Genomic DNA, 10109 nt, shown 5'->3' with positions numbered 1-10109 from the left:
TTCCTCTCTATACATACACGGGCCCGTTCTGGCACACATACATACACATCCATCTCAGAAGTTGCCGTTGTTGAAATCCTCCCTTCTTCATCAATGTCAGCAGATCTCAAGGACCATGTTTATTCATTCACTCTTACATGTGTTCATTTAATGATGTCAGTTGTCTGCTGCCTGCCAAACCCTGTGCTAGGTGCTGAATTACAATGATGGGCAAGATAGACATTGACCCTGCTCTCCTCAATCTTCAGCTCTAATGGGTAGACAGGCGTTCAACAAATATTTAAGCACATTTTTGCTTATTAGAATTTTTGTCATTATTTGGGTGTGATTTAGCAAAGAAATTGTCAGCCAGTGGTGCAGGCTGTTGTAAGAACCCCAGAACCTTCCAGAGGATCATAGAAAGCTTCCTTGGGCAGAACTATAGGGTTCTTTTCTGTAATTGGCAAGTAATTGGCCTTCATAACAACCAACAATTTCCTTGTCCCTTTTCTTCCTTTTCCCTTTCTGCCTTCACTAGACAGGCCGCAAATGCCAGGCCATCCGTCCGGGCCTCTCCCCATGCAGTGAAGGGTGGCTATGTGACTCAGTTCTAGCCAAAGACACATGAAAGGGCCTTTGCTGGTCTTATGAGAGATGTTTTCTCTACCTTGTCACAGCTGATAGGCTCAACAAGGGACGTCTCACTCCACTCTGCCGCCCCTGTTAGCTGACTTTGACCTCAATTGGCCATAGGAGATCATTGTGTTGTAGCCATGAATGAAAAGGAAGGAGAATTACATCAGTGGTGGCCTAAAGCCCTGCTATTCTTGAGCCACTGAGCCAGCATTAGACATCTTGCCACGTGCAATAATTATGTCTTCATTATTCTAGCTTGACTCTTAACGTTACTTGGAGCTGAAACCATCCCCAGCTTCCAGCTTACCAGAAAATGTGACATTTAAGCTGATCCTCCTGAATTACTAAACTTTTGAACTAAACCCAGCATCTTATTTATATCTCTCCTACAGCATATATTTCCTTGTAGTTTGCATAACTGCCATTCGTACAATTCTCTAAGTTCCGCTAACAGACCGTTGTCCTCCAGGGCAGGAATCATGGCATATTATTTTTAATATCTCTGGGGCCTACTAGAGTGTCAGGCTACCATCAGTGTATAACTGCTCAGTAAATAACTACTGAATTAAATGAAGGTAGTGGTGATGGCACCATTATTCGTGGTCATGGTGAATGTGGCACTGGTGCAGCTAGAATGGTAGTTTTTGGTGGTTGAGTTCTGGAGGGTGATGGTCCTGATGGTGTGGATAGTTGTGGTGATGCCAGGGGTAGTGCCAGTGATGGTGGAGGTGGGAGGGTTCCGTAATGGTGGTTGTAGCAGCACAGCAATCATGATAATCCAGGTGACTGTTGAGCCTGGTTCAGCGGGAGGGATGCTAAAGTATCTAAGAGTGATATAATTTTGATAACAAGGGAAAACTTGATGACAACCCTGATTTTCAGTCTGTGCCACAATTGTCGGGAGGAAACAGTAGATGTTCCCTGACACACTTGGGGATCTATGGATAGAGAAGCAGAGGCTATTGGGAGAGATTTTGTCAAGGAACAGAAAGGATGGCCTCTGGGATGTCCTTCTAGCTGATTCCCCAAATGCGTCTTTGCCCGAGGACCGATGTTTTTGAAGGTATTGAGCAATGAATAGGAAAGAAGAGAGATAAACAGTCACACCCAAAGTGACTTCCCACTCCTCATTGTCTCCTGCAAAGAAAAGGAATTCAAGGAAGAGGGTTCCTTCCAAAGAAAACATTCTGTGCACCCAGGCAGCCTGCTTTGGCTCCCCCAGTAGCCAGCAAGCTGACTCACGGACATTCAGGCAGCTCCCTGGAGCCAGCGAATTATAAAACCAACATTCCAGGCAATCAAATGACTGGGGCTGGAGGGGGTGAGGAAGTGGAAGTGGCCCACATGGCTCACTTTCTAGAAAGCAGGTTCTGAGAATGTCTTTCTGTGTGCTAAGATTCAGATCTCACTCCTCCAACGGGATAAAGCCTGCCCATAGCATGCATAGGCTCAGGGAATTAAAATGCTTCAGGCTTAGTTGAAAGCTTATTATACTTAAGTCCACAAAAATTAGGTACTTCTCAAGCTTATTTACCATGCACCATATTTAAACCACCTCCCTCCTGCTTTTGTTCTGTAAATAACTGTTCCCAAACCAAACTGCCTATCAAACAACAAACCAATGATTCAGTTAATAATTATAAACTCAAACAGTTCGGCACACGCCCACACGCAAGGGAACTAGATATCACTTGCCTGAAATATTTGACAATGATACAAGAAAGCGAACGGGGCTACGTGAACACAACAGTCATGTTAGGAGCTGTTGGGGAAGAGGTAAGAGCAGGAGCATTGTATTCTTGAATGAAACTGTGCCTAAGCCGTTCCAGTTGCTTCTTTCCCACACAAGCTCAAGCCTACATCTCAGAGAAACATCAGATCCCTTCACTTCCTTGTGCTTTGCTCCAAGAATTAGTGAGTCATGTTTTAAGCACAAATTCTTAACATAGGTGCTACCAGGGAACAAAGGAAAACAAAACGCCTCATTCTTTTATTCATCTTTTGAAAGGAAACTCATGGTGGAAACATTTGTATAACATTCCATTTATATAACAGGAGAAAGATCAGCTGGAGGAAAGACCAGCGCAGCTGAGGAAGGGGAGCAAGTGTGTTTTCTTTTCACAGGGCTTCACCCCTCTTAAGCTAACAGCTCATAACACCCTATCGCAGCTTCTGGGCCAGCCGGGAAATGTGAACGTCCATCGCGAGACAGTGAGGTGGGGGAAGACAGCAGGAGAGCTGAAATCATTCAGCAGGGATTACGAATGTTTGCAAGCATGGGCTCCGGAGTCAGGCAGCCTGGGGTCAGATCCTGCTCCTTCCTGGCTGTGTGGCCTTGGGCGGGTTGCTGAACCTCTCTGTGCCCTAGTGTTATCATTGGCAAAATGAGGCTCATAAAATCTACCTCCTAAATAGCCTCTGTAAAAGCGTGTCCGATACCTCAATCCAGTTCAGTCAGGCCCCAGAAGTCCAGTTCTGGGTTGTCCTCTTGGACTGGTCATTGTATTCCTCTTAGTGTCAGGGCCTCACCTTTCCTTGGATGTCATATATTCACCACTGACGGAAACATTACAGAAGTGTTCTGAAAATGGGAGAAGTCATTGGACACCAGCCATAGGTCACACGCGAATCCTCAGTGTTAATCAAGCATGGCTTTCTCTGTGACCCTGCGAGGGAAAAGAAGAAGGATGTAGGTCATCTGAACTTCTTATAGCCCGTGTACCTTGGAAATGTTGAACAACCTTGATCACCATCTTCAAGTCAGTTTATTAACATCCTACTTGTCTTGATCCTTTTCATTGTGAATATTGTATTTAGACAGGGCTCTGGATGCAAACAGGCAAGACTTTAATTATAGATTTTCCACTCTGTGCCCCAGAGCAAATGAAGTGAACCCTTTTTTTCCCCTTCATCAAGTTCACCATGATTAATTTCCTGCCTTGGTCTTTTCCTAGAACCAGGATCTGCTTCTCTCTCTTTTCTACTGTACTGTTTTCTATGTCATGAATTTCACCTCTTGCATTTGTCTGTTCCCACATATTCCCTTATGGTTTACGTGTCTTTTTTTTCCTGGAATCTTAATTGAAAGTATTCATTCCTTTTCAATGAAATAACAAAAACGTGTTAGGCTATACATTCCCCTCTAATTATAGGTTGATATCCCATAGGTTTGATAACAAGTAATCATCTTTTCACGGGTTCCTAGATAAGATTTAATTTCTATTTTACTTCTTTGCTCCTTGGTTTATGTCAAAGAGTATCCTATACTTTTCCAGTGGTTGAGCTTTATAGAACTATTTGCTTTATTTTTCTGTTTGTTGGGCAAATTCTATGAATTTGGTCTTTGATTCCTAGGTTTCCTAAATTATGGAAAGAAAATTGCAACGTAAAAAAAGAAAATTATAATTTTAAAAATCCCTCTTTCTGGGAATTTTTAAAGTAGCATTTTTTATTGTGACCAAATATGTACTGGGGTTTTGCAGTTGACAATTGGGTGAAGAGAGTGGTTAGTATTATTTATTGGTAGGCTCCTTGCATATATTAAATCAAACCTAATTGAATCCTTCAGATTACCTTTGTCTTTCTAAAATTTTGTCAAAATTTTCTGCCACACATTCTGAAAGAGTCAACTTTATCAGGTTATATTTCTACTAGGTTTTTCTCTTTGAGGCAAAAAGACTTATGACACATCTTGGATTTTTTTATCTTACTTTTACATAACAAAGGCTCTGATTGAATGAACACTTTGGACTTTGAATTCATCTTTTTTTTTTTTTTGTCTTTTCTAGGGTTGCACCCACGGAATATGGAGGTTCCCAGGCTAGGGGTCTCATTGGAGCTGTAGCTGCCAGCCTATGCCAGAGCCACAGCAATGCAGGACCCGAGCTGCTTCTGCGAATGCAGGACCACAGCTCATGGCAATGCCAGATCCTTAACCCACTGAGCAAGGCCAGGGATTGAACCCGCAACCTCTTGGTTCCTAGTCAGATTTGTTAACCACTGAACCACGACAGGAACTCCTAAATTCATCTTTACCTGACTGACCTTCTCTCTAAACCTCAGTTTATGCCTCATAAAATATGGCTAATAGTGCTGTCGACTAAAAAAATATATATGCACAACCTAAAAGTTGAGGGCTAAGTTTTATTCAGGGAAAAATGAGGACTTCAGCTCAGTGGCAGCATTTCAAGTAATCCTGAGAAAGCTGCTCTGAGGAGGCAAAGGGGAAGCTAGATAGGAGTTTTGAAACCAAGGGCAGGTAGTAGGAACAAAAGAGCATTGCCAATAACAGAAAACTAGACATCTCAAGTCAAGGAATTTAGCACTTTTCCAAGTATGGAGAGATGCTGGGTCTGGGCTCTGAAATCACTCCTTCGATATGCACCTCAGCTCTCTGGGGCCTGGATCCCTAGTTTCTCCTGAATTTCTTCAGGCCTCACCTTGGGAGTAGCTGCAGTCTGCTGGCTGCTAGATAGGAGGTATTCTTTCCTTCCTGAGCTCTCTCAGGGCTCACCTGCTGACCCTTGGAGGTGGCTGCACTCTTTGATGACTGTGACATCTTTTGTTTACTGATATGGCAGGCAATATTTTATTTCTCAGTGCTGTTATTGCATCGTTGGTATAAAAATACATAATGAGAGAAACGTGGTGAAGTACCCAGCTTAGCAGCCGCCATACAGTATGCACATTAATTCATCCTAGCCCTCTTCCTTCTTGCCCTGTAAGTTATCTTTTTCATCCCAAGAATTACGTATTAGATAGGGAAAAAGTTCTCCTGATTTCTATTTAGGGACCCTTAGAGACCAGATCATGGGTATTCTTCGTTCCTATTAACTGCAGAGCTGTGCATTAGGAAGCAGAGTATAATTGCATCAGTCTAGACGGAAGTATGGAAAACTGGGGTTCTACACTGAATCAAAGGGTGTTTTGGGAAATAATTCGGTCCTTGTTTTCCACTATCTCGTTTCAATAGGTCAGGGATGCACTGGCCTATCTGGGGCAGTGATGCATCCTGGGATTTCCCCTTCATTACCAAAGAGATGATGTACGTGTGAAATTCCAGGCATCTTGCTCATCTTTTGTAATCCATTCTTCCTTTCTTCTCTCCTCTAGTTTCTTCAGATTCCACCTCCAAAGCCACCTCTGATGCTTTCTCAAGGTTCCTTCCTTAAACTTCTCAGCAGATATGACTGTTCCAAGAGAGGTGGAATCACTGTTCTGGAAAATGAAAGTACACAAGATGCTTATCAATATCAGACATTCTTTCGGGTGACTCACCCAACAAATGAACCTCTACCTTGTAAATTAAATGTCCTTACTCATTAAATATCTACCTAGCTCCTTGCTCTCTCTCCTCTCCTTCTCTCCTAAGTATCTGACAGAATGTTTTCTTTTCCCTGTGATTTTCAGTATTTTCGCAAAGTGAGGTCTTTAAAGAACGAGAAATGTTGCTGAGTGCAATAGATACAACATTTGTTAAACACTTCAGTTGACACCTGCATATATCATCACCGTGTAGTTGTCACAAAAGGCCTGAGAAAAGGTCCCATGGGCACTATTCTGAGGACAAGGCGGAGGCTCAGGAAAGTAACCCACCCAAAGTCTCACCTGGCAGGCGGAGGAGTCTAAACCCTTTGTTAGGCTCAAAGCCATGTTCTTTCCATTTGATCATGCCTCCCTTCCACAAAGCTCCCTTAGGCTTTGGGAAAGCACGAAGTGAATGTTCAGTGTCAGCCCAAGTTTCCTCTAGTTAGAGTTGGTCGGTGAACTGCTTTTCCAGAAATATAGCAGAGGAGGGAATCACATCAGTTCTCTGAACCCTTGAAGACAGCCACTGACAGTCTCAAATGCTCCTTCTGGTCCAAATAGACATTTTGTGCATTTTGTTTAGTGTCTTCAGAGGTAGGTGCTATGTTTCAGATTCCTGTTCTTTAGGCAGGAAGATGCTGTGGTCAGCAGTATCCAAAGATGATACCACCTATTCCTTCCCTCCCAGTATGCACTTGTCATTCTGTCCATCAAAACATGCCATCTGTGTTGTATCCACCTAAGCCCCCGGGGAGGCATATAGTGGATGTAATGCTGTACCACTTCTAAGCACGGAAGCTTCTGCTTCTCCTTTTGGGGGGGGTGCTGCTCCCACGGCATATGGAGGTTCCCAGGCTAGGGGTCTAATCGGAGCTATAGCCACCGGCCTACGCCAGAGCCACCGCAACGCGGCATCCGAGCCACGTCTGCAACTAACACCACAGCTCACAGCAACGCCGGATCCTTAACCCACTGAGAAAGGCCAGGGATCGAACCCGCAACCTCATTGTTCCTAGTCAGATTCGTTAACCACTGAGCCACGACGGGAACTCCCTGCTTTCCTTCTTGAAGCTAGTAACAGTGTAAGACCTGTCATTGTCCTGAAACCACCATGCTTTAAGAAAAACCATTCAGGCCATCATTAGTAAATCCACAAATAACAAGTGCTGGAGGAGCTGTGGAGAAAAGGGAACCCTCCTGCACTGTTGGTGGGAATGTAAACTGGTACAGCCACTATGGAGAACAGTTTGGAGATACCTTAGAAATCTATACATAGAACTTCCATATGACCCCGCAATCCCACTCTCGGGCATCTATCCGGACAAAACTCTACTTAAAAGAGACACATGCACCCGCATGTCCATTGCAGCCCTATTCACAATAGCCAGGACATGGAAACAACCCAAATGTCCATCGACAGATGATTGGATTCAGAAGATGTGGTATATATACACAATGGAATACTACTCAGCCATAAAAAAGAACGACATAATGCCATTTGCAGCAACATGGATGGAACTAGAGAATCTCATCCTGAGTGAAATGAGCCAGAAAGACAAAGACAAATACCATATGATATCACTTATAACTGGAGTCTAATATCCAGCACAAATGAACATCTCCTCAGAAAAGAAAATCATGGACTTGGAGAAGAGACTTGTGGTTGCCTGATGGGAGGGGGAGGGAGTGGGAGGGATCGGGAGCTTGGGCTTATCAGACACAACCTAGAATAGATTTACAAGGAGATCCCGCTGAATAGCATTGAGAACTATGTCTAGATACTCATGTTGCAACAGAAGAAATGGTGGGGGAAAAACTGTAATTGTAATGTATACATGTAAGGATAACCTGACCCCCTTGCTGTACAGTGGGAAAATAAAAATAAATAAATAAATAAAAAGAAAAACCATTCACGTGCAGAGGCTGCGTGGAAGAGAATAGACCCTCCAGACCTGAGGGAGGACCTCTCAGATCTCCCAGCCTGGTCCAGACATCAGCTGAGTACAGCCAAATGAGTGACCCAGCTGATACTCTGTGGAGCAGAAGAACCACTCAGCTGAGCCCAGGCGGTGTATAGAATCCTGAGAACTATTCAGTCATTTCTGCATAATTCATTAAGTCTTGGGGTTTTTTATTACACAGCCATGGATAACTGAATGGATATTTCAGTCAAGCATGGACAAAGGAGTAACTTCTAATATCCCGCAATTACTCACCAATAGACAGGAATTTACAACTCTGACTGGGCATCTGCATCACCTGGAAACCTTTCTAAACTAGAGATGCCCAAGGTCTAATGTAGATCTTCAGAAGGCAAAATTTAGGCTTGTGCATTCGTATGCTTTCCAATTCCCTGAATTTGTACAGCGAGCAGTCATTGTAGTAACTCACAAAATGAAAGGCTCATTTATGTTAGGAAGCTCCTCTTTTAAAATGCAAATTCCTGCTGGGAGTGAAAAATCAAGCAGATGGTCACAGGATTATATCCCTAATCAGATTGTTTTCCTAACTCCTGATTAGGATTAGCCAGGGTAACCTATAGAAGAGCTAAATATGGAGCATGCACACACCTGAGCTGGAAGCTGTTGATTCAGGTCCCCCAAAGATGCCATGAGATCAGTCTAGGGTCAGCTCAAGTCCAGTGGATACCTGGAAACCAGAAGACTATACAAAGAAGCCAGTGGAAAACTGACAATGCCAATTACACCCACACTGATGGAAAGTCACTAAAAATCACCCCAGGAGTTACCTTTGAAGCTCCTGATTTAGGAGCCTGAGAAATGACTATGGAGGTTGCTCCATGGGACCCACGGTACACACGGATCCAGATCTAATATCTGTATTCACATCTGATCTTCCAGGAGCCCCAAATATGAAGTTGTCCTATTCCCTTCATCCTAATTATCAAAGCAAAATGTGTCTAAATATTAGTCTAGCAGGACTCGGAGCTCAGTACTGAAAGCAGAGAATGAAGAGAGAAGGCTTGCATTGTAAGGTGGTAAATAGTAGGGGAAGTTCCTGTGTCTTTCTCTTGTCTTTTTCACTTCACGTTTCCCCCAAACTGGCCTTAGCATCTTCCCTGCAAAGCTTCACAGGTCGACTGCTTTTCCCTGAGGAGAGTGAGTCAGCGCCCTCCGAGAGCTTCTCGCTTTTACTCTTTTCTTCCCACTGATTCTGTACCCAGACACACCTGGGGGTTTCATGCCCCTGAAGAAAGGAAGTGAAAGGTACTGTATTTCCCATACAGCTTAACTTCTTCCTCTGTGTGAAGAGGAAAAGAAACCTACAATTCCTGAGACGTCTTGACTTCCGGAGCTGCTGTGTCAGTAGAAGGCGAGTTAGCCCGTGTTAAGCACTACCCGCATGCTATCGCAGTGCCAACATCGCCTATTGAATTCTCGTGCCCCGTGAGTCTTCCTAATTGAGATAAAGGTTATTATTCCACTTTATAGATCGGAACACTAAGATGAAGAATTTTGAGGTAACATGGTTAGGAAGGAATAGAGATGGGATTAGAGACCATGTTTGATGCTCAGAATCTTATTTTTTTAGCCCACAAAGAATTGTTTTTAATCCCTTGTTTAAGGCTGTGGAGTGAAATTTTTCAGGTCATTTCAGAATCATGCAGATATAGCCCAAGGACCTGTTACTCCCAAGTGTGATTCGTGGGCCAGCAGCATCTTCCCCCTCACCTGGGAGTACGTTCGATTCCAGTGTGGTCCACTGGCTGAGCTCATTGACATCACCAGGGAGCTTATTAACAATGCAGCATCGCAGCACCTCCTGCCCCATGGCTAGTGAAGTAGTATGTGCATTTTCACAAAATCCCCAGGTATTTTAGTATACACACTAAAGTTTGAAAAGCACTGACCTGAATTAAAGTCTTCTAATTATTTGAACCTGGTACTTCACTGAATGTCAGCCTCTCTCTAGACCCAGTGCTACACAAATACTTGAATTCCGAGATTCATCAAATCACACAACAGGAGCATCCTGAAACCCAAAGAGGCAAAAAAGCTGGTTTTAGGCATCCCATTCAATAGCAGCAGAGTCAAACCTAAAATACATCCTTAGCAAAAGCCTAATACCTGTCATTTAGTCAACCATCATGCGTTAAGTCTGTCTGTGCCAGTCGCCTTGCTCTGTGCCCGGGATTCAGAGAGGATAGGTATCAGTTGTATCCTCGA

The 10109-nt window shown here is 43.6% G+C and overlaps 1 long non-coding RNA gene across 3 annotated transcripts in view; it reads right to left on the bottom strand.

The window, feature by feature from the left end:
• LOC106509954 overlaps positions 660-10109 on the bottom strand; it is a 34386-nt gene continuing 24936 nt past the window's right edge. For 2 of the 3 annotated variants that reach the window (XR_001308004.2, XR_002343105.1), the window contains exons 3-5: positions 8493-9915; positions 5648-5832; positions 660-3281 (exon numbers count right to left, since the gene is read on the bottom strand). This is a non-coding gene — a long non-coding RNA (uncharacterized LOC106509954). The remainder of the gene's footprint in view (positions 3282-5647; positions 5833-8492; positions 9916-10109) is intronic. The other variant, XR_002343106.1, reaches the window with a different exon arrangement.

The sequence above is a fragment of the Sus scrofa genome, chromosome 4 (genome assembly GCF_000003025.6).
Source record: "Sus scrofa isolate TJ Tabasco breed Duroc chromosome 4, Sscrofa11.1, whole genome shotgun sequence".
NCBI lineage: Eukaryota > Metazoa > Chordata > Mammalia > Artiodactyla > Suidae > Sus > Sus scrofa.
Note: the sequence above shows the minus strand (reverse complement) of the source record. Positions and strands in the feature narration are given on the sequence as shown.